Genomic DNA, 26447 nt, shown 5'->3' on the forward strand with positions numbered 1-26447 from the left:
TCAACAACTATTGGAAAGTGTAGGGCTTTTGGGGGTCGATTTTGGAAGGTCAAAATCAGGCCAAACCATTTCTGGGTTTTTTGGGTTTTTCCTGAGTCTAGGTATAAATTTGCAGAATTTTCTGAGCACCGAAGGTGGGGTTTTCAGCCATATCTTTGCAGCAGACAATGCAAAATTGTTGGGCATTGCATAGTGCCTTTGGGGGTCGATTTTGGGAGGTCAAAATCAAGCCAAACCATTTCTGGGTTTTTGTGGGTTTTTCCTGAGGAGCCTAGATATAAATTTGCAGAATTTTCTGAGCACCGAAGGTGGGGTTTTCAACCATATCTTTGCAGCAGACTGTGCAGAATTACTGTGCACTACACAGGGCCTTTGGGGGTCGATTTTGTGAGGTCAAAATCGGCCAAACCATTTCTGGGTTTTGCTTGAGGAGCCTAGATGTAAATTTGAAAATTTTCTGAGCACCGAAGGTGGGGTTTTCAGCCATATCTTTGCAGTTGACAATGCATAATTGCTGGGAACTGCGCAGTGCAGCAGTTGGTCAGTTGATTGTAGCTCCGGGTTGTCATTGGTTTACCTGGGCTTTGCTCTACTTGCCTTTGAGGCAAGCCCAATTTATAATAAAATGGCTCAATTGCTTCCATATTTTTCCTATTTTGGAACATTACAATATCAAATCTGAACTTTTCTAAATAATTCACTTAAAATGCTCAAAAAGCTAAATTTTTCAGTTTTGGCAAAATTTTTCCTAGTTTTGGGCATATTTGACACTTGTTATAGCATCACTATCTCATTGATTTTCTAATCAAATCACTGCTTTAATAAGTTGGTTTAGATCTGACAATTTTCTGAATATTGCATCCTAAAGTGGGCTAACCTCATAACTTCACATTGGTTAATTATTGGAATTTTTTTTTTTCATATGCTTGGTGAATTTCATTATTTGAAGTGATTTCCTTACTGCTGTCATACGACTAATAAGTGTTGGAATTTCTGAAGTGTTACTGTTGATTTGGATATCTGAGATCTAACATTTGTTTGTCTTGTTTTAAGTTACAAGAATTTTTGAATTTTGCACTTAAAACACTCATACACATAAGCTCTAAGTTTCTGATCTTGTTGACGGTATAAGCAACTTTGGAATTTGAAGTCTAATTAGCATTGTCACAAGAACACCTTGAATAATTTTAATTGGCATCATGTAATCATTGGTTAATTGACAATTGGATAATTTGTTCTCAATATCTCATGGATTGATTCATTGGCACTTGCATCCTTAAACACTTGTCTTGTTTTAAGATTGTCTTCTGATTGTTGTTAGGTACTATTGTCATAAAGAGTAATCATAACTTAAATACTTAACACTTAAACAATCTTAACTCAAGTAACTTCACTCATAATCATCTAGCTTGAGGGATTCAACACTTCTTAGTGGTTAACACAGTGACCTTGTAGTCATCAGAGTCATAGTCTCTATAGCGCTGGAGGCACTAGGTAGTTGGAACACAAGGGGAGGTGTTGTTAATCAGACCACTTCTTGCTTCTTGTTGGCTTCCATCTCACAACCTACTCTGAAGACTGTTTCTCAAAACAATGAAGGCAAAAGTTCAACTTAGATTAGGCATTTAATCTAAAATTAATCCTTGCATCACACCTAGTGGCAAGCATTTGGGTCACAGTGTACATCCAAGTTTTTCTAGAGCGATCATCAATTAGGGTGACGAAGTATTTGCCACCACTAATAGTTCTTGTGAACATTGGGCCACAAATATCTGAGTGTTTCAATCCCAATATGGCTTCTATTCTGTTGTTACTTCTGGAAAAAGTTGCTTTATTGTACTTCCATAGTACGCATCCTCTGCATACATCATCATGCTCAGTACTAAGGATTGGAACTCCTGTAACAGTTTCTCTGAGCATCCTCAGTGCTCCATGGTGTAAGTGCCCCATTCACCTGTGCCACAGTTCATTCAGTTTCTTTTCACTATTATGATTGTTGCCTATTAGTGTCATTGGAGATTCGAGATGCAATCTATACAGTCAATTGCTTCAAGCTCCAATTTGTCTCTTCTTCTTCCAGCTTGGATGTTTGATGTATACTTTCCTCCCAATGAAGTATACATCGTATCCCTTGTCCTGTAATTGGGACACTGAAATCAGATTCATTCCTAACCCGAGCACATGCAGAACATTAGTGGATTGGATGCTGGTTCCTACTTCTGTCTGAAATGTTATGGTGCCTCTCCTTGTTGGAGTACACTTCATTCTGTTTCCCATAGTAATCTGGAAGTCCATTTACTCTTCTTGATAGCTCGAGAAATATTCTCGTACTTCAGTCATATGGGATGAAGCCCCGCTATCAATATACCAAACATCTGCTGACGTCGAAGTTGACAAGCATGCGAATTCTTCTTCCAATCTGGAAGATAATTCAGAGACATCTTGATTTTCCATCCTTTTTTTATTCTGCTTAACTAGCAGAATAGAAGAGGAATTTTTGTGAGAAATTTTATAGACGATATTCTCACGCTTCTCAGCAAGCGCCCGACTCTGGAGAGGACCTTGCTTCCCCCTCTGCGTCTCACTGCGTCAGCTTCTGCGTAGGGACTGCACAGTGCCAACATCAATCCTAGCATCACAGCCTTAGCAATGTCCCTCTTCTGTTCTGCATCTTCTTTCTGCTCCTGCACCCCTGACTGATGCTGATGCCCTCTCTCCTTCTCACCTGCAACTCTCCCTCTGATTCGATTTCCTCTTGCCGAACTTCGACTAGTGAGAAAATCAATCTTACTTGGGTAATTGAGTATCTGCCTAGTGTGTTTTCCAAATGCCCATTGAAGTCCTTATAATCCTCTAGTTGAGTAATCAATGACCCAAATTAGATTCTAATCAATGGCTCAGATCATATTGACTTGATCCTCGTCTTCTTCTAGAAGTTTCACCCTCAGTTTAATTAATACCCTTTAATTATTTTAATTTCCTAAGTTTAGACTTAGGCACCCATTAAAAATAATTAATTATTTTAATAAAACTATCTCCGGGTGAAATTTTCCAAAATGATTTCTAGGTATTGTGGAATAAATGTGTCCAAGCCTCCCTGCAAATTTTGAGGCTTAGAGCACGTATGATGCTACTAGAAATCAACTCCCTCTTAGCGAGGAATGTGCTTTAGTAATGCAACCAACTGAAGCATCACCCTTCTCTTTAACATCTCCCTCTGCGCTGCTGATGTCTGACATCGTTGCCCACCAACTACAACGCTAATGCTGTATCTGTATTGCTACTGACCCTGCCACTGCCAACACTGCATTTGTATTGCAACTCCCTCTCATTTCCTGCTACTGCAACTGAGAAACCACCTGTTACTGAAATTGATTCTCTACCATACCCATCGACTCCCTGAATTGGATGAACTAAGCTCTTCCCAGAGCTTTTGTGAGTACGTCTGCTACTTGATTTCTTGTGGAGACATACTGCAACTGTACTGCCCTACGTTGAACACAGTCTCTGATAAAGTGACATTTGATATCAATGTGTTTCGACCGATCATGAAATACTGGATTCTCAGAGAGTTTAATACAACTCTGATTATCGCAGAAAACACTAGTCGCTTCCATCCTCTTCCTAAACAAACTCACAAGCAGTTTTCTAAGCCATATAGCTTCGCACGTAACTATGTTAGCTGCCATATATTCAGCTTCTGCTGAGCTCAGAGCCACTGACTTCTGCTTCCTACTGCACCAAGAGATCATTCCTGATCCAACGTTGAAGCAATACCCGAAGGTACTTTTTTGGTCTACTGAACTACCTGCCCAATCTGCATCTGTGAATCCATTCAATCTAACGTCATCTCCTCAGGTGTATTTCAACCCATATCTGACTGTTCCACACACATATCTAAGAATGTGCCTAGCTGCTACCCAATGTGCCCTTTTCGGTTCCACCATGCACTGACTAAGGTGTTGACAGCGAAGCAGATGTCTGGCCTAGTGTTGACCAGATACATGAGCGAGCCAATGAGCTGTCTGTACAAGGTGGGGTCCACCTCCTTGTCTCCTCATGCATCTATTTTCTTCCAGTTGGTGATCATGGGCGTAGCCATGAGTCGACAATCTTGCATTCTGAATCTCCTTAGAATCTTTGTAGCATATCTTCCTTGCCCAAGGAAGATCTCCCGATTCTTCTACCAAACCTCCAATCCTAGAAAATAATGCATCAACCCCATATCCTTCATGTCGAATTCTGCTTCAAGATTCTTCTTGCAGTCCTTTATGAGCCTAGATGACCTTGTTAGAAACAAGTCATCCACATATAATACTAGAATAAGTGGTTTATTCTCCACCATTAGATAGTAGAGATTGGGATCAACATCACTCTTGACGAATTCTAACTGCTGCAAGTAACTATCAATCCGATCATACCATGCTCTGGGTGCCTGCTTGAGCCAAAACACGACTTTCTTTAACCTGCAAACATGAGTTCTCTTTTCATGAGTTTCGAAGCCTTCAGGCTATTCTATATACACCTCTTCTTCTATCACCCCGTTCAAGAATGCTCTCTTGACATCCCTCTGGTGAATCTACCATCCTATTTGAGCTGCTAGGGATATAACAGATCTGATAGAGGTATATCTGGCTACTGGGGCGAAGGTCTCCTCATAGTCTATTCATTCCTTTCGTGCGTACCCCTTTGCCACGAACCTAGCCTTATACTTCCCTATACTGCCATCTACAACATACTTGATCTTGTAGATCCACCTTGATCCTACAACTGATCTATCCTCTGGTCTAAGTACTACTTCCTAGACATCATTCGTCATGATAGAAGTATACTCTTGATCTAGGTGGATGTTGGTGGCCACCCAGCTAGCCCACTTGGACCTCCACAACCATCCTTTTCAGTTTTTCAGTTTCCTTAGTTGTAGCACAATTTACTATTTTTGGCAATTTTTGGGTCTTGAACTTCCGAAGCCATTTTGAGGCCTTAAACGACGTTTTTTGGGAAAACTGGGAGCAACATGGGTCCATGGACTGATGTTGCTCACTCAAAAGTTGTAGTCCTCGGATAGATATTTCGAACGAGGTATTGTGCGTGTCAAACGGAGATCGTATGCCAAAGTTACGACCCTGGGAAGTTGATGTATCAATTTACCCAAACGGGGCCCATAGTTTGGCGTTTCATCTCCTATGGTTAGGTTTTTGGATGTTTAGGGTTTTCCATTGTTTCTCAACAATAAATAGGCCTTTGAGCCTCATTGTAACATAGTTCAGTGGCATATAGCCACCACATCTCTTCTCAGAGATAAGCTACCATTGCCCGAACTAGTTTATTTCCATTTCTGTTTGTAAGCATATTTTAGTATTTTACATCAATGAAATGAAGTATTATTTCTGTTGCATCTCTATATTTATGGTCATATTTGTAATTTGTTGTGTTCCTGTTTGAATCTGGATCAACTCTTCTACCATGGAAGCCACCCAAACTTGGTGTTGTGTGGCTTCCTGAAAGCTTGATGGTTCTTCAACCTATTCTACCAAAGGCTTGGTACCTCTCAGGTTCTCTACATTGCCTCTTCTCGGTTCTAGGAGCTCTGACAAACTCCTTTGCATCCCTTAGTGTCTGCCGTACTTCCCTGCTGGTTCTACCACTGATGGTGGGAGGCTCAATCAAATCCCCCTCCTGTTCCCATTGTTCCATATGCTAAGAACTTCCTGGATTTCCTACTTTTGAGGAAATACTGGTGCTGGTCACTATGCTCGATCTAGGTGTCTGCCCTCCTGCTTGTCCTCCTTGTTGCCCCTGCTGTTGTTGGACTAATGGAACATCTACTGGCTGACCTTCTTCTAGCATCTCTCGAGATTTCCTAAAAGCTCTATCCTCCATGAACTTTGCATCCCGTCTTACTACAATCTCCTTGATACAAGGAATGTAGATTCTGTATTCCTTCGAGGTCTCGCTATATCCTACAAGGTACCCCTTTTCTACAGTTTGATCCAGTTTACTACACTTCTCGTTTGGAATGTGACAATATGCCACACTTCCAAATATCCTGAGATAACTCACCTCCGACTTCTTCCCTGTGAAGACCCCTTCAGGTGTTTTCTTCCCCAATGCTCTGTTAGGAGTTCTATCCTAGATATACACTGCTGTGTTGCAAGCCTTTGCCCATAAGAATCTAGGCAGGTCCTCGTCATACAACATAGCCTTTGCTGCCCCAACAATAGTTCTATTCTTTCGCTTTGCTACTCCATTCTGCTCTGGATTATATGGAGCTATCCACTCTCTTTTGATGCTCTCCTTTGCACAAAAATCTATGAAGTCTTTGTCCATATACTCTCCACCATTATTTGAATGCAATACCTTTATCTTCTTCCCTGCATGTTCTCTACAAGAGCCTTAAACTCTCTGAACCGATCAAAGACCTCATCCTTGGTCTTTAAGAAATAGATCCAAGTATTTCTAGAGTGATCATCAATAAAGGTGACGAAGTATTCGCCACCACTAAGAGCTCTTGTGGAAATTGGGCCACAAATATCTGAGTGTATGAATCCTAATACGCCTTCCGATCTATTGTTCATTCTGGAAAAATCTGCTTTAGCGTACTTCCCTAGTACGCATCCTTTGCATACATCATCATGTTCAATACCAAGGACTGAAACTCCTGTAATAGTTTCTTTGAGCATCCTTAGTGCTCCATGGTGTAAGTGCCCCATTCACCTATGCCATAGTTCATTCAGTTCCTTTTCACCATTATGATTGTTGCCTATCAGTGCCATTGGAGATTCGAGCTGCAATCTATATAGTCTGTTGCTTCGAGCTCCAATTTGTCTCTTCTTCTTCCAGCTTGGATGTTTGACGTATACTTTCCTTCCAATGAAGTATACATCATATCCCTTGTCTTGTAACTGGGACACTGAAATCAGATTCATTCCTAACCCAGGCACATGCAGAACATTAGTGGCTTTGATCTGAAATCACTCGTGAATGATCTTAGTTAATTAATGAAGGTATTACAGACCCATGTGCTGGGGTGTGCCTATGTTATTTTAAGCAACGGATCGATAAGATTGCGAAATACATAGGCACTTGAAACAGTAAGAGAAACACAGTAAGCAAATACAAAACACAACAAATTTAATAAGGAGTTCACCCAATCCTCCTGGGCTACATCTCCGAGTCCAGCCTTCAGTGGTGGCCTTTTCTATTGTGTCTTAAAGCAGAGATTTTACAATAAGGAGCTCAATTTGAGTCTCACTTAACAGAGAATGATCAGTAGGATTGTACTTGGATCCCCCAAGTCTCTAGAGTACACAGACTCCCCTTACTGAATCTCGACCTCGACTGGTCTCAGTGGTATGAGTCCAATTTGGTACTCAATACCTGACAGGTCTACACAGAGGAGTTGCTTGAACCTCTCAAGCCTTCTCTGGAGTTCACAGACTCTCGGACTCTCTCTGTTTTGTCTGCTTGATGCTGCCTTTGCTCTGCAGGTCAGCTCGGCTTCTCTGTTCTCTGCAATTCACTTCTTTCTCTCTACTTCTGTCCCCTCTACTCTTTGTCTGTTCGTGGCTTAAAGCCAATCTGCTCCTTGACTGTTCGTTTCCGCTTCCCGGCTCTCTGGATCGCCTGCCTCTGTCCGCTGGAATTCCCCTGCTCTGCGTCATCATCGCTGTGTAACGCTTCACAGAGAGGTGGCCACCTGTTTCCTCACGAACTGAGTGTCAGTTCTCTTTGAACGGTCGTTATTTCTGTTGCTCCAAGATTGCCCGCGAAACTGTTCCTCTGCCAACTCATCGGTCATGTCGGACCTCAAATCTCATGTACCTCAGTCTATTTCCCCGTCAAATCTGGTCTTCCATCGGGTTGATTCTCCGTCGTTGATCTGGAGCCTCCAGATCCTACGGTCTCCATCTATATCGCGCGGGTAAGTTGCTCGACCGTTACTCACGCGATGTAAGCGGTTTTCTCTCACATCCGCTGGACGCGTGTCACCCGGTGCATGGCATTGCGCTAAACTCGGCCAAACCCGCTTACCGCTCAAGGTGCACACGATATCCTGTCGGTTTTGGGTGCGGGACCCGCCTTCTGACAGTTTTCGCACGATTTCCTGTTTTCCTCGTGACCGAGTGCTCGGGGCTTTCCTTCACTGAGAGTTTTGCCCTGCGAAACTGCCTCTGTTTTTGGATCTGGGCTTTCGATTTCCAATTTGCGTCCATGCGCGGTCTCCATGGGCCAATGGTCAGCGCGCTTTGACCGAGGGTCCTCGTTGTTTCGTGCTGGCCACAAATTGCCATTGTCCAGAGGTCATTTCTGATAAGCTCGTCATTCATAAGATTTTGAAGCCTGACATAATTTGAAACAGTCATGGAAATGTTTAAGGATCCAATTCGGATCACGACCTTCCCACTGAAAAAGCTTTTGGACCACCAAAAGTTGGTTTTCAAGCATCGACTAAGTGAGGGTATAGCTGTCTCACTTGTCCAATCTCTATCCATTTTGCACTGCTTGGCTTTGAACCCTTGAGTCCAATCCTGAGGTACTCAACATCTCCCCTGCGTGTCGTCCTCACCTTCCTGTCCAGAATTGTGTCTTCCTACAATTCATTGAGATATTCAGGTAACAGATCATCAATAGAAGGCAATTGACTCTGCTCTTCGGGATCTTCAATTAATGAAGGTTCAAATAGTCTCAAGCTGTCTGCATTAACGACTGAGTAGATGTGCATGTAAGCTGGTAAATCAAGGCGAAAAGCATTCTCACCAATTTTCTCAAGTATCTTGAAAGGTCCATACCTTATTGGCTTTAGCTTTTTACCTTCACCTTACATTCTGTCTTTGTTGATATACAGCCAGACTTGATCACCAACTTGGAAACTATGCTCCATCCGATGCTTGTCATGCCTTGCCTTGTATTTGGCTTGGCTCTTTTCTAGCTGTTCCTGTACTGCCTGGTGAATCTCTTGGATTTGTTCAATGAACTTGGTTGCCTTGTCCACATCACTGTGTCCATCAACTGCTATGTCTTTACCAAAGACAAAATCCAAGGGAGACCTTGGTGTGAAACCAAAACAGGTCTCAAAAGGAGATCTTTGTGTAGAAGAATGTTTTGCTCGGTTGTAAGCATGCTGCACATAACACAAATGTTCATCCCAAAGTTTGGGATGCTTGCTGCAATAGCCTTTGAGCAACTGGATCACTGTCCTGTTGACTACTTCTGTCTGGCCATCTGTTTGTGGATGAAAGGCTGTGCTTTTATTCAATTTGGTGTCCATCAGTTCCCACAAACTCGACCAAAACTTCCCAACAAATCGGGTGTCTCGATCAGATACAATGGAAGTGGGTAATCCAAAATGAACCCATACATGCTGAAAGAACAACTTTGCAGTTTGTTCAGCTGTAATCTGTTTGTTACAAGGTATCAAAATACACATTTTGCTGAATCTATCCACAACAACATATAAATAGTCATGACCTTTCCTAGATTTAGGCAGTCCTCCAACAAAGTCCATGGAAATACTTTCCCAAGGATGAGAAGGAACTGGTAGTGGAGTGTACAAGCCCAGTTTTCTATTGCTGGGCTTGCTTTTAGCACACATGGTACGCCCTCTTACATATCTAGAAACTGTCTCATTCATTTTTGGCCAATAAAAAAATCTTTGCAGCTGTGCAACCGTTTTACTTACCCCAAAGTGACCTGAGATTAGACAAGTGTGTGCTTCTCGAATTATCTTTACTCTTTCAGTTTGTGGAATGCATAGCTTCCCACAATGATACAAGAGTCGGTCCTTAACATGATAGTCCAATTCTTCTACTCGTTTGCCTTGATTTAAAGTTGCATATACATTTTTAAAATCTATATCTTGAGCATATTGTTCAATGTAGCTCTCATACAATACTGAATTATGCTTAAGTATAGTGGATGCATTTATAATAGGTCTAGATAACATATCTGCAACTTTATTGTGTATGCGCTTTTTATATCTGATGACTAAATGAAACTGTTGTAGAAAACCCATCCATCTATAGTGTCTTGATTGCTGCAACTTAGTTTGGGAGTGTAGATATTGAAGTGGTTGATGATTAGTATGTATAACTGTCTCTTTGCCCATTAAGTAATGTTTCCACTTTTTCACACTCTGTACTAATGCATACAATTCTTTATCATATGTGGGATAGTTAACTACTGCAGAATTAAATGTCTCAGAATGATAACATATGGGTTTACTGTGCTGTATCAACACTGTTCCCATGGCATAGTCACTGGCATCTGTTTGGATCTCAAATGGTCTTTGAAGATCAGGCAGTGCTAGTACTGGTGTTGTACTAATCTTTTCTTTCAAGGTGTCAAAGGCTTTTTGTTGTTTGCCTCCCCACTGAAACACCTTGTTCAATCCTGTTAAAGCATGTAAGGGAGCTGCAATTAAGGAAAAGTTAGAAATGAACTTTCTCCAATATTGTGCTACCTAAGAAGGTTCTGACTTCTGTAGCAGATTTGGGTTTAGGCCAGTTTACAATGACTGCAACTTTAGAGGGATCTATTTTCAATTCACCGCCCCCTACTATATGACCCAAATAATTCAAAGATGTTTTGCCAAATTCACATTTTGAGAGTTTAACATAAAGTTTTTCTCTTTTCAAAACATCTAGTGTCTGCTTAACATGCTTTAAATGTTCTTCCCACGTTTTGCTAAATATAAGAATGTCATCCAGATATACAATAACAAAATCATCAAGAAAAGGTTTGAGTACATCATTCATTATTCTCATGAAAGTAGCAAGAGCATTAGTTAAGCCAAAAGGCATAACCAACCACTCATACAATCCTTGCTTTGTTTTGAAAGCAATCTTCCATGCATCTTGTTCTGCAACTCTGACCTGATGATATCCACTATGCAAGTCTAACTTGGAAAAATAAACAGCTTCTTTCAATTGATCTAATAGATCATCTATGCGAGGAAGGGGATAACGATTTTTGATTGTTATCTTATTCAGTGCTTGGTAATCAATGCACATTCTCCACGAGCCATCTTTCTTTCTTACCAAAACGATTGGAGACCCACATGGTGATGTGCTAGGTCTGATGAACCCCTTCTCGAGCAACTCCTACACCTGCTTCTTGATTTCTGCATTCTCTAAAGCGGACAACCTGTACATTCCAATGTTAGGCAATGGAGCATCTTGCTGCAAATTAATATCATGCACTATTTCCTTTTTGGGTGGCAGAATTTTAGGTTCTTGAAACAAGATATCATATTCTGAAACAACTTTTTCTAAATCAGCTTGCTGTTTAGCATCACAGCCCTCAAATACATTGGTTTTATCAGGTTTCTTTTCCTTTACAACCATCAGTAAAAATTGTTTGCATGAATTTACAATTCGTTTCATCTGCCCTGAGTTTATGAGAGTATAATTATTCTTGAGCTAATGAGCTCTTAAAAAGTATTTGATTCCATCTTTAATGAGTAGATACTTGTTCTCAGCTCTATAGAAAATAGTTTTTTTATCATACAAGTAAGGACTTCCTAAAACAGTTCTACATATATCCCGAGGACCTATATCTAACTCAACCTCATCTACAAATGCTGACCCAAAAGAAAACTTAAGTTTACATTGTCTAGTCCCTTGTAGTTGTGCTTTATCACTTAACCAAGCTAATGGGTATGGTTTCTTGTGAAGTGTAGTCAGTGATCCCAACTTCTTTACAATTGCTTCAGAAATTAAATTTACTTGTGAGCCACTATCAAACAAAGTATCAATCTTTTGATGCTTGGAAATAACTCGAATATGGAAAAGCTCATGTCTTTTTCTCTCATTTTCTTTATCATTAATAGATTGTGTAGAATTACTAGTAGATGCTTCAGAATCTTTACCTTTTATACCTATGGCTGCAATGGTTGTTTCATCTCCTGAGTCCGACCCCAAATCTTTCTAAATAGCTGCAGCAGTCTTCTTCTTCTTGCCCTCGAACTTCTTAGGTCTCAGCTCCGGATGCAGAATCCAATAGTGCTCATCATCATGCCCATCCTTCTTACAGTGAGTGCATGAAGACTTGCTTTTCTATGCAGTGTTGGCCTTCCTCTCTTTCCATTTCTGTTTTCTTTTCTCCTTATTCTTGCTTGCAATGGGCTTGGATGATCCTCCAACTTCTGGGTTCCCATTCTTTCCTCTAGCTTCTAGATGTGTAGCTTGAACATATACCTCATCTATACTAGTGGGATTAAGAATGAGGATAGTGTGCCTCATGTAGCTATGTAGACCACCTATGTACTTCAATAGAGTCTCAGGTGAGTCTAATGAAATTCCTAGAATCAAAGCTCTTTTCCTAAATTCTTGGGTGTAACCTTGTACACTTTTCCCTTTCAATTGGCGAAGAGTTTGCCAGCTCATCATGGCTTGCTGCATGTAAGCTAGTGGATAGAACTGCTTTTTGATTGCAGAAACAAATTCACTCCATATAGAAAGAATCTTACCATGTTTCTTCATGTCAGCTTGTGTCCTGCCTTCCCACCATACCAAGGCAGTGCCTCCGAGGCATAGGCTGGCCAGCTGAATCTTACTCTTGTTTGAGTCGATACTCTGCACTCTGCAATAAACATCAATTTGTTTGATCCAATTATCCAACTTCTCTGCATTCAACTCTCCATCATATATTGGTAAATCAAATTTAACATCTAATTTAATCAAAGATGTCTTCTTTTTATGTTCAGGGCTATTAGGAGGTGTGAGAAAGTTTTTTTCTTTCCCTTTGCCTTTTGAGTGGTCATGGAGGAGAGATTCTTCTTCTCCTTTTTCTTTGGAGTGTGATGAATCTTCATCTTTACCTTTCTTAAACTCCCTGTACATTTCCTCTACCATGGACCTCATGGCCAGGAAACTATCTATGAATTGGGGATCTGGTCTCAAGGGACTTTCTTCTTACATTTTCTTCTGAGGATAGACTCTTCCAATCTCCGGGTTAGTTTCGACCAACTCTCCTTCTCCTAATTTAAGCTTTGATCTAGTTAGCATTCAACAACAAATCCAGCACAAGCTTGTCTAACCTTAAACAACCTAAAGCTCTGATACCACTTGATCTGAAATCACTCATGAATGATCTCAGTTAATTAATGAAGGTATTACAGACCCATGTGTTAGGGTGTGCCTATGTTATTTTAAGCAACGGATTGATAAGATTGCGAAATACATAGGCACTTGAAGCAGTAAGAGAAACACAGTAAGCAAATACAAAACACAACAAATTTAATAAGGAGTTCACCCAATCCTCCTGGGCTACATCTTCGGGTCCAACCTTTAGTGGTGGCCTTTTCTATTATGTCTTAAAGCAGAGATTTTACAATAAGGAGCTCAATTTGAGTCTCACTTAACAGAGAATGATCAGTAGGATTGTATTTGGATCCCCCAAGTCTCTAGAGTACACAGACTCCCCTTACTAAATCTCGACCTCGACTGGTCTTAGTGGTATGAGTCCAATTTGGTACTCAATACCTGACAAGTCTACACAGAGGAGTTGCTTGAACCTCTCAAGCCTTCTCTGGAGTTCACAGACTCTCGGACTCTCTGTTCTGTCTGCTCGATGCTGCCTTTGCTCTGCAGGTCAGCTCGGCTTCTCTGTTCTCTGCAATTCACTTCTTTCTCTCTACTTCTGTCCCCTCTGCTCTTTGTCTGTTCGTGGCTTAAAGCCAATCTGCTCCCTGACTATTCGTTTCCGCTTCCCAGCTCTCTGGATCGCCTGCCTCTGTCCGCTAGAATTCCCCTGCTCTGCATCATCATCGTTGTGTAACGCTTCACAGAGAGGTGGCCACCTGTTTCCTCGCGAACTGAGTGTCAGTTCTCTTTGAACGGTCGTTATTTCCGTTGCTCCAAGATTGCCCGCGAAACTGTTCCTCTGCCAACTCATCGGTCATGTCGGACCTCAAATCTCATGTACCTCAGTCTATTTCCCTGTCAAATCCGGTCTTCCATCGGGTTGATTCTCTGCCGTTGATCTGGAGCCTCCAGATCCTACGGTCTCCGTCTATATCGCGCGGGTAAGTTGCTCGACCGTTACTCACGCGATGTAAGCAATTTTCTCTCACATTCGCTGGACGCGTGTCACCCGGTGTGTGGCATCGCACTGAACTCGGCCAAACTTGCTTACCACTCGAAGTGCACGCGATATCCTGCCAGTTTTGGGTGTGGTACCCGCCTTCTGACGGTTTCCACACGGTTTCCTCGTGACCGAGCGCCTGGGGCTTTCCTTCACTGAGAGTTTTGCCCTGCTATATGCGATTATTGCTCTCGAAGTGCACACAATATCCTACCGTTTTGGGCGCGGGACCCGCCTTCTGACGGTTTTCGCACGGTTCCCTGTTTTCCTCGTGACCAAGCGCTCGGGGCTTTCCTTCACTTAGAGTTTTGCCCTGTGATATGCGATTAGCGCTAATCGCGTATCAGAAACTGCCTTTGTTTTTGGATCTGGGCTTCCGATTGCCAATTTGCATCCATGCGCGGTCTCCATGGGCCAATGGTCAGTGCGCTTTGACCGAGGGTCCTCGTTGTTCCATGCTGGCCACAAATTGCCATTGTCCAGAGGTCATTTCTGATAAGCTTGTCATTCATAAGATTTTGAAGCCTGACATAATTTGAAACAGTCATGGCAATGTTTAAGGATCCAATTCGGATCAAGCTCGGATGCTGGTCACTGCTTCCATTTGAAATGCTATGGTGCCTCTGCCTACTAGAGTACACTTCGTTCTATTTCCCATAATAACCTGGAAGCCCATTTTCTCTTCTTGATAACTCGAGAAATATTATTGTACTCCAGTCATATGGGTTGAAGCCCCGCTATCAATATACCAAACATCTGCTGACGTCGAACTTGACAAGCATGCAAATTCTTGTTCCAATCTGGAAGATAATTCAGAGACATCTTGATTTTCCATCCTTTTTTCTATTATGCTTAACCAACAGAATAGAAGAGGAATTTTTGTGAGAAATTTTATAGATGATATTCTCACGCTTCTCAGCAAGAGTCTAACTCTGGAGAGGACCTGCTGCCCCATTGCGTCAGCTTCTACGTAGGGATTGCGTAGTCCTAGCATCAATCCCAACGTCACAACCTCAACGCTGTCCCTCCTTTGTTCTGTGTCTTCTTTCTGCTCCCGCACCGCTGACTGATGCTGATGCCCTCTCTTCTTCTCACCTGCAACTCTCCCTCTAATTCGATTTCCTCTTGCCAAACTTCGACCAGTGAGAAAATCGATCTTACTTGGGTAACTGAGTATCTGCCCAGTGGGTTTTCCAAATGCCCATCGAAGTCCTTCATATAATCCTCTAGTTGGGTAATTAACGACCCAAATTAGATTCTAATCAATGGCTCAGATCATATTGACTTGATCCTCATCTTCTTATACAAGTTTCACCCTCAGTTTAATTAATACCCTTTAATTATTTTAATTTCCTAAGTTTAGACTTAGACAACTATTAAAAATAATTAATTATTTTAATAAAACTGTCTCCGAGTGAAATTTCCCAAAACGATTTTTGGGTATTGTGGAATACATGTGTCCAAGCCTCCCTACAAATTTGTAGGCTTAGATCACATCTGATGCTACCAAAAATCAACATTATTTATATAATAAGCCCAAGGGGCCTAGTCAGAGTCATAGTTAGTTAGGTCAGTCAATAAAGCTTGTAAGCGGTTATCTGCATTAATAAGAATTGTAAGTGGTTGATCCGCATTACAGAAAAGGGACCACAATTAGTTATAAATGGGTCATAGTTAATAAATAAGGTGGTTAACCCATATTATGCAAGGGACCACTAGTAGTTAGGTTTTTGGAGGTCATAAAGCTATAAATAGCCTTAGATAGCAAGGGAAGAATCATCAAGTCTTATTGTAATTGAGCTCTGCTCTGTGGGAGGTTGCCCCCTCAAAGAGACAAGTGAACATTGCATTCTGCTTCTAAATAACAAAATATCTTTGTAGGTTGTCTCAATTCATGTGATATTTCTGTTTCTGGCATTCTGTGATTCTCGCAGGTCAAGTGCATAACAGAAGCCTTTAGGACAATAATAAAGGCTCTTCCAATACCTTGAGGAGACTACAAAGATGATCAATACTTCTAAAACAATCACTCAAGTCACCAAAGGCCAAAGAGGAAGGCACAAACAAATAGATAACAAGCTTCAGTGAAAAATCGACTTACAACAGACCTCAAGAGACCACATGGCCTTGATGATCCGACTGGTAGAAATCTCGTGTTCCACGACAAGTCCAAGCACATCAAGATTAGAGATCACTATATCTGGGATATGGTGCAGAGAGGAGCCGTGAGACTCCATCACATTTCGACTGTTGAGCAGATAGTTTATATTCTTACCAAGGCTTTGTCGGAAGGGAATTCCTTGGTCTTCAGAGAGAAGCTTGGACTGATGGATGTGTTGAGAAATCCAAAGTGTAGCAGTTAAATGATTTCTCTTATTATGACATTATCTTGTGATGGTTTTCATTATTAATATTAGTTCTTACGAATTATCTTTTCTTATCATCAAAACTAATGTCGGGCAACAAATAGAAGAAGACACAAGATGTAGGCACGCAGCCAGGGAAAAACCCCACTCTAGGGGAAAACCCAATCAAAATTCTTCCTTCAGTAGATTAAAAAATGAGACGACCATGACCCTTACAACTTAGACTCAAGACTACCTCCATCCATCAAGTCAACCTCATCATTGTGCTTGCATTGAATCCTTATCACTGTGTTTGCACCGAGACTTCATCACTGTGTTTGCACTAGCACCGAAATCATTCACTGTGGTAGCATCGAAATCATCTGTTGTGGTAGCACCGAAACATCTCCACTTCACTTCATTGTAATCCACATTTGTGTCTTAGAAAGGTATGCCAAAATCCACATACCTTCACTGTAATGTATGCTGCCTTTGGTCCTGTGGTGACTGCCCCAAACTCTGATCTCGGTCCTGTAACGTTCCGAGTTTCCTTACTTTATTCCACTAAAACCTTCTCTGAAATATCCACGCTGTCCCACTATGATTACACCGAACTTCATCTCTGAAATACCGAACCTTTCTTTTATGATTTCCTCACTTGTCTCACGAGTTCATCTCTACAACTAATTCGAGTTTCTATGGTGTAATGATGTGAAGACCTTATGCTTGTATATATAGTGGTTTGTTCATAAAATAGGCCGACATGAGTCCATGAACCGTTGTGTCTTCATTTAAGGTTAGGCCGACATGAGTTTACTTATGGAAGCCGACTTAATGATGAATCCTTCGACAACAAGGAGACTTTGATGGATGGAGGAGTCTTCAAACAAAATTAACTTTGACAATAACCTAAAGCCTACAATGGAGGCTCGACCTAAGAAAATTGACCCAAGCATGAAACCCATGCTTTAACAAGTCAATTTAATAATAATAAAATTCTTTTTTCCTTTTTTTGACAAATATATTACATTTTAACTTCAAGTACAATTATGAAGACCGAACCTAGTTACATTCTTCAACACTCCCTCTTAACTAGGGGGTATTCATATTTACATATAGCCATAGAGGTACATGGAAGATCTCAAAAACCATTGCCTACAAAGAAGTTTAGGCACCGTAATGCCATGGACTAGATTCCTCACTAGGGCAATCTATCCATTGGTCTCTCAACAATTTAGGCACCGCAATGCCACGGACTAGATTTCTGACCAGGGCAATCTATCCGATGGGACTAAGATGGATTCAAGCCTTTAGCCTCTCTAGGTACCATCATGCTTACTTGCTAACCATCAACCCAGGGATCTAGGTGTGTATTCGAGGTCAGAGCTCTATGACCAACACCACCCTCCCAACTTCGGGACCTAGACATCAACACAAAGTGCCAGCCAGATGTCCTCCCAGGCAATGCTTCACTCACAAAGCCTCAACACTCCTTGATCCAATAGATCAAGGACAACAAATCTCTCTCGATCAAACTGATCGGTAACCAACATGCTATCAAAACCTTCGAGAGATTTACTTGTACAAACACAACCCCAATCAATAATATACTTTCACATGTTCATAAACAAACACAAACCTCTAGGGTCTTTCAAACAACTTGATGTTGCTTCTCAACATAGTAGGACTATCAACCGAATATTTGACAGAATATTCCTCAATCATACACTTTCCTTTCCTACTCACATGCAGTAACATATTCTTCAAGCAGATCCTACTTTCCTTCTTTCAGCAGCACCTCAAAATGCATTCTCCAATTTCCTTCTCTCACTCATGGCCTTCACTAAAAATTACGGTTGTTAGTCCTGGTCTAGTGCATGACACATGAAGTAGAGAACCATATCTGTCACTCCCTCTTAATCAAAGAGGATCTGATCATTCCTATACAAGGAATATTCTCAACCATCCTCTTAACCTAGGGAGATTTCATCCAGGCTCCCTCTTAACTTAGGGAGTTCTACTTCTTCTTTACGACATCGGAGAATCTTTCGTGGCTTCCACGCTTATCACATCAACTTTTCTTTCGATCATCTTCACCATCTTGAAGATGATGTACTTGCACAACTTTAGATAGCACGTACAACCAGATCTATAGAAGCATGAAGTTAGCCATAACAAAATCTTATAATAACGGAAGCATTAGATGCTACAAACTTAATCAACAAGAGATTATACTTCAATACTTCAACTTCTTGCCCAGGTTTTGTTACAAACCCTAAATCACATCTACAACTCATCAATATATCAAACTCATTATGTCTAGGGTTTCAATATTCTTTCAATGACAAGTTCTTTCATATAGCAAACCCTAGAAACAATGCAGATCAATGCATCTAACAACTTTCAAAATTCATATGTTAGACTACCTACTAGGGTTTTATACAAACCCTAGATTTTATACATGAGCTTCAATAACCGTTCATAGCTTATTAACATGACTAGCTTCTACTAGGGTTAAATGTAAACCCTAGATTTCTTATTTTCAAATTCTCAACAATTACTATATAGATTCATAGATTTTTAGATTGTTATACCTACTAGAGAATTTAACCACTACTAGGGTTTAACTACAAAACCCTTGATTTCCCAAACAACATCATCCTAGAACTTCAAACTTTGACTAGGGCTTGTTTCCAAACCCTAGGACTTATGACCATTAATAATTAGGTCAACACATATATCTAGCAATTCATCATCAATCATAAGCATAACATATGTTAGACAATATTAACATATTAGACATATATCGACCTAGACCAAGCTAGGGTTTCAACCAAATGAACACATACCTAGGGTTTCATTTCTAGGACTTTAAAGACATAACAAGGGTTTTGCTTATAGACCCAACCAAACCCTAAGGATCTAGGGTTTCAGTTCATAACATAGCAAACCCTACTTTACTAGAACTTCAAAGGTTCAGGATTTCAGACAACACCATTTTAATCGTAACAAGTTAGGTTTGTCATGATCATACCAAAACCCCAAACATGACATCATCAATATATCAAACATAATAGCAATTTCTTTAGACTCCATCAATAACCGTAAGTATATTAGGGTTTCATTCATTTTCAACATACCCTTAGGTTAGGGTTTTCTAGAGAACTTGTCTAGGGTTCTATAAGAACAATCAAGGATGTAGGGAGGGTAGATTTATCAAAAGATGAATCACCCTAAACAAGAATCTTTATGATTCAAGACAGCTAGACATAACGATGTTAGTAATGTAACGCAAATTTCAAAATAAGATGAATGTACTTTTTATATTAAGAGAATTTTATAAGATGTATAGTCTAAGACATACCTGGAGATGTTCAAACCTTGTAAGGATTCCCTGAAGTGTTCTCCTTATATTCAGCCATGATCTTTTATACTTGTAATACATACTCTTAAGCAAAACATGTGATAGCAGGAACATGACTTAATTTCTCAGTTAGATCTTCTACATAATCAAGGAGGATGGAATCTTATGATATTGGAAGTCAAGCTATCCTTTCTTCTAATCAATATTAGGACTTTTGCTTGACATTCTAGATTACTTGTAAACCCTAGAAGATATGGGTTAAGGTTCTAATATGAGGTTTTCGTATGTTATCTAGGATTACAATTTTAACTTAGACTAGCTATAATCAAGGATTGTATGAACCATTTAAGATTAGATACATTGAAAATCTAAAAATATGTACCTTGTGTTTACGTACCTTTGATTTGATAGCTTGTTGCAAGAACATCTTATTAGGTGACAATACTTGATTTCTTTTTCCACAGGTCAGACTTCGGATAGTTTTCAAATGAATGTTTTTTGCTTTTATCAAATCCTCCTTTCGTTGCATATATCAATGACCATGGCAATGCTTCAGCCCTTATACAAATCAGTGCTTCAACCATATATCACTGAGCCCGAATGAATATGATTGTGACGTCACCCAACCTGAAGATGGTCCGAATTTATCTTCCTCTGAACTTTCTCTTCACTATTATATCAAATTAACTACTGCGATTTTTCAGCGAACTTGATCAGCCAATCTTTGAAATGAACCAAAATGTATCACTGTACTTCCTTATGAGATTATACAAATTAGTCTCTCTAAAATTTATCGAGCTTCTTGACTGTGATTTTACCAACCCTCACTCTTTGAATTAGGTCCGAATTTGTCACCTTGGGGTATACTGAAATCTTCATTCTTAAGCTGACTTCAACTTCAATACACACAGAACCTTTCACTGAGAATACTTCAAAGATTGTATAAGTGGTCTTCAAACTACCTTTGACCACGACCATAGCTTTGATACCATGTTGAGAAATCCAAAGTGTGGCAGTTAAACAATTTCTCTTATTATGACATTATCTTGTGATGTTTTTCATTATTAATATTAGTTCTCACGAATTATCTTTTCTTATCATCAAGACTAATGCCAAGCAACAAATAGAAGAATACACAAGATGTAGGCACACATCTAGGGAAAAACGCCTCTAGGGCAAAACCCAGCCAAAATTCTTCCTTCAGTAGATTAAAAAATGAGATGACCATGACCCTTACAACCTAGACTCAAGACTACCTCCATCCAACAAGTCAACCTCATCACTGTGCTTGCACCGAATCCTTATCACTGTGATTGCAGCTAGAATTACCAATGGCACTGATAGGCAGTAATGGAGACAAAGATTTGAATGAACTATGGGACAGAAGGATGGGACACTTACACCATGGGGCTCTGAGAACTCTCAGGAAAACAGTATCAGGAGTTCCAGAACTAAGTACCGAACGAGATGATGTATGTAGGGGGTGCGCTCTGGGCAAGTATGCCAAAGCAGCGTTTTCTAGAAGTAACAATAGGGCTAAGAGTGTGCTAGGATTGATAAACTTAGATATCTGCAGACCGATGTCCACAAAAGCTCTTAGTGGTGCCGAACACTTCGTCACCTTCATTGATGACCATTCCAGAAAGACTTGGATCTACTTTCTAAAAACCAAGGATGAGGTTTTTGGTCGACTCAAAGAGTTCAAGGCTCTAGTGGAGAATTTGATAGGAAAGAAGATAAAAGTGTTGTGCTCGGACAATGGTGGAGAGTATGTTGACAAGGACTTCACCGATTTTTGCGCTAAGGAAGGCATCAGAAGAGAGTGGACAACTCCCTACAATCCGGAGGAGAAAGAAGTAGCAGAAAGGAAAAATAGGGCTATTGTGGAAGCAGCTAGGGCAATGCTGTATGATCAGGATATGCCTAAATTTCTATGGGCAGAAGCATGCAGCACGACAGTTTATGTCCAGAACAGGCCTCCACATATGGCATTGGGTAAAATCACTTCGGAGAAGGTCTTCACAGGGAAGACACCTGAAGTCAGTCATTTCAGGATATTTGGGAGTTTAGCGTATTGCCATATACCTGAAGAAAAGAGAAAGAAATTAGATCAAACTGTTGAGAAATGATATCTTGTGGGATATAGCGAGAATGCTAAGGGATATATAGTCTATCTTCCAAGGAGTAGGAAGGTAGTAGTTCGACGAGACGTAAAATTCATGGAGGACAAAGCTTTCAAAAAATCCCGAGAAATGCCTTCCGAGGAATAGTCAAAAGACAAGCCGTTGGTCAAACCACTTCAACCAGCGGAAACTAGTACCAGAAATTCTCCTAAAGACAAAGCTTTAGAACAGGAGAAATCTCAGGAAGAGGAGGAGATGATAGATGTGCCTACTACCAGTGGAAGAACGAGCCGAGAACTCCGACAGATTCTATGGGATGTAGAGGACTTCATTGGTGCACCCAGGAATAATAAAAGGGAGCGAAGACAACTAGACAGATATTAGGCCTTAGTAGCTCAGGTTGGGGAACCTTCTAGTTTTCAAGAGGTCGTTCAGCATCAAGCATGGGTAGATGCTATGGTGGAGGAATACAACTATATAATGGTCAATGATGTCTGGGAAGTGGTACCTAGGCCTTAGGATAGATCAGTGGTAGGTTCAAGATGGATCTACAAGGTCAAATATGCTGCAGACGGCAGTGTGGAGAAATACAAAGCCAAGTTTGTGGCTAAGGGGTATGCTCAGAAGGAAGGGATAGACTACGAAGAAACCTTCGCCCCAGTAGCCAGGTATACTTCTATTAGAACCGTGATATCTCTTGCAGCACAAATGGGGTGGGAGATTCATCAGATGGATGTCAAGACGACATTCTTGAATGGGGTAATAGAAGAGGAAGTATACATTGAACAACCAGAAGGTTTTGAGACACATGAGAAGAAATCTCATGTATGCAGATTAAAGAAAGCCTTGTATGGGCTTAAATAGGCACCTAGAGCATGGTACGGTCGAATTGATGGCTACTTGCAAAAGATGGGGTTCGTCAAGAGTGACGCAAACCCTAATCTCTACTATCTGGTCGTAGATAATGAGCCTCTAATCCTAGTGTTATATGTGGATGATCTCTTCCTGGCAGGATCATCCAGGCTCATCAAAGACTGCAAGAAGAACCTAGCCACAGAATTCAACATGAAGGATTCAGAATAGATGCATTATTTCCTGGGGTTGGAAGTTTGGCAGTAGAAGGGTGAGATCTTCCTTAGACAAGGGAGATATGCTACAAAACCTTGAAGAGATTCAGGATGCAGGACTGTAGACCTATGGCTACTCCAATGATCACCAACTGGAAGAAGATTGATGCATCAGAAGATAAAGACATTGATCCCACCTTGTATAGGCAGCTTATAGCGTCCTGATGTATTGGTCAATACCAGGCCAGACATTTGTTACGCTGTCAACACCCTCAGTCAGTTCATGGTGGAACCTAAGAGGGCGCACTGGGCAACAACCAAACATGTTCTCAAGTATATACAAGGAACAATTGAGCATGGACTATTGTGCACCAGAGGCAATGACATCAGGCTGAGTGCATTCACTTACGCAGATTGGGTTGGAAGTTCAGTAGATCGAAAAAGTACAACTAGGTACTGTTTCAACATTGGATCAGGAATGACCTCCTGGTGTAGTAGGAAACAAAAATTTGTGGCTATGAGCTCTGTTGAAGCAAAATATATGGCAGCTAGCACAACTTCGTGCGAAGCCATATGGTTTGGAAATTGCTTGTGAATCTATTCAGGAGAAGGATGGAAGCGACCAGGATCATGTGTGATAATTAGAGTTGCATCAAGCTCTCTGAGAATCTAGTATTTCATGATCGGTCGAAGCACATTGATATCGGGCGTCACTTTGTCAGAGATTGTGTCCATTGAGGAGCAGTACAGTTGAGGTATACTCCTATAGGAGAACAGGTGGTAGACATCCTCACCAAATCTCTAGGAAGAACAAAGTTTGTTTATTTTAGGGAGAAGATGGGGATGGTAAAGAATCCATTTCAGTAGCAGAAATGGATAAGTATCAGGAGTTGTTGTGCAACAGTTAGCAGTGGTAGTGGCAGTGTTAATTTTAGGTATGTTCTATGCTAGAGCAATTTATTTAATTTCTTTTCCATATTAGCAATCACATCAGCATAAAGTAAACTGCAGATAGAACTTAAATATAAATTGTAGAAGACAAGCCAAGACAAGGACACAAGATGTGGCGCAAGCCAGGACAAACCCCACAATGTGTGGGGAAACCCTTGACCAATTCTTCTTTTATGTGCTTCAAAGTTCGGCAGAGAAGAGAGAGAGAGAGAGAGAGAGAGAGATAGTACATTTACAACATAAGTCAACACTTTGACTTATCTAGATCTAGCATAGATCATTTCGTATAACGATGAGATCAGTTGAAGACATTCTGCTTCAATTGATTCTCCAAGGTGACTCCTTCACCTATCATCATTCTGCATCTCGTCCATTTGCTGCACCTTATCGTGTAGCACCATCATTCTACATCATGCATCATCATGCTGCTCATGATCTCATACGCTGCCCATACATCTCATGATGTTGTCCATGTTCATCATATTGCCCATTATCATGCTGCCCTTTAACATGCTGCCCTTTAACATGCTGCCCTTTATTAATGTGCATCATTCTTTAGTTCATATACATATCAGCCTTAGCTGCTTGCTATGGCTTACAGCCTAGCAAAGCAGCTAGGCTATAGTTCCATGACTACTGTACAAGATGTTTGTACTGCTACTGAGATTTTACCGAGATATCTTAGGACTGTTGTGTATAACACAGTCCCTTCATCTTCTAATCACTGTTATTTATGCTGTCCAACATGCTTAAATTGCTATAGAAGAACCACCGAGATCAGGTGTCAAGACTGTTATAGACAGCCTTGGATTTACCACACTGTCATCTACAGCTACGTGCCATTAATGTGGGACCTTGTACCTGAGTTTATAAATTTGACTTCAGCTACCACACCTATCCTTTTTCAGCGTGAATAGTTCTTCTTTTGGCTGTAAGTTACATGTCTCTTAGACTGCGTAGAAGTTTCCCTGATCTGCGTTGTAATCTCCATTCATGACTGCATTTTGAATTCCTTTCCTTACTGCGGCTATATGACAACGGATCTGCGTGGCTGCCATCTACGCTGAGGCTGTATCATGTTTATCATGACAATGTATTCATGACAACGTATCTCTTCATTGTGCGTGTAGTGGCTGCATAAGTGTGTAAGTCTCCAGCTTGTAAGTCTTCTTGATCTTGCGTATATGCATGATAGCATATAGAGTATTTGTTGTGTGTATATTGCCAACGGATTAGGGATGGCTGTGCGCATAGATGACAGCATATCTTTTCATTTTGCGTATACAACCATGACTGCATTGCGTATATACCTGACTGCCCAGCGTTGACTGCCCAACGTATGTTGACTGCCTAGCGTATGACTGCCTAGGGTATAATGCCTCTTCATCACTGTGGCTCAGCTTCATGCACTTGCTATGTGTATAGTTGTTGCGTATATTATTGCCTGCGTATTATATCATTGCCTGCGTCTTGGACAACGTTGAGACTTCCTCCATTAGCTGTGTTTTATGTGTCTCCATGAATAGGTTTTCATGAGTGCGTAGGTAGGGCATCATCTTTGGGCCAATGTGTGTTTCTCTTGGTGTCTCACTCCTCCAAAAACCCAAGATGTGGAGAAGAGGAGATCACTCAAGAATTGTGTCCAAATGACATCAAATCCTCTTATATTTATACTAGAACGTATATGATGAATAGACATGACATTTGGCTTCTTGAACCTACATAAGTTGCTGGTCGGCTAGATAATAAATCCATAATTAAAATAAATTCATATCTTCATAAATACTTATTGGAATTGGATGATCTTTAGATCAATCCTACACCTCTTGACGAGAGGGATCCAATAAAAATATCCGCTGCCATAAATAAGCTGACCCACATGGAGTTTGGCCCTAGTTTCCAATTTAACAGGCAATGTCATGGGCAGCAATACAGGAAGCAACAGTGCAGGGGATGTGAGGCAACGGGCCAAGCATCAACATAGGTACCGATGTGGAAGATTAGTGTGATGTTTCTATAGTGAAGCAATTCTAGAGCACATTCCTCGCTAAAAGGGAGTGTTGTGCTCTAGCCTTGAAATTTGGAGGAGGCTAAGGCACATGAGATCTCCAAGACCCAGAAATTGTTTTGTGAAATTCCACCGGATGAGGAGTTATTAAAATAATTAATATTTTTAATGGGTTCCTAAGTCTAAACATAGGAAAATAAAAATATTAATGGGTATTAATAAAGATAAGGATGAGAAGCTTCTAAGAGATGAGGATCAAGTCTGTTTTAATCTTAGCCGTTGATTAGGGACTTAATCTCGGCCGTTGATTCGTCAACAGGAAAAGTATAAGAGAAGACTTGAGGATCATTTGGAGACACACCAACAGATACTCAATATCTCTAGGAAAATCGATTCTCAAGTAAAGGAGATCGATTTCAGAGGGAGAGTTGCAGGGTGGAGGAAGAGGAGGGCATCAGCAGCAGGCAGTGACTGAGGAGGAGGTGACGCAGGGACAGTGGGAGA

At 40.8% G+C, this 26447-nt stretch overlaps 1 protein-coding gene across 1 annotated transcript in view; it reads right to left on the reverse strand.

Moving 5' to 3' along the window:
* The window catches only part of LOC149181003 (two pore calcium channel protein 1-like), a 399691-nt gene that overhangs the window by 25945 nt on the left and 347299 nt on the right, over window positions 1–26447 (reverse strand). The window lies entirely within an intron of this gene.

The sequence above is a fragment of the Pinus tabuliformis genome, chromosome 3_2 (assembly GCF_031772625.1).
Source record: "Pinus tabuliformis cultivar Carrire ecotype Pingquan chromosome 3_2, CPIR1, whole genome shotgun sequence".
Lineage (NCBI taxonomy): Eukaryota > Viridiplantae > Streptophyta > Pinopsida > Pinales > Pinaceae > Pinus > Pinus tabuliformis.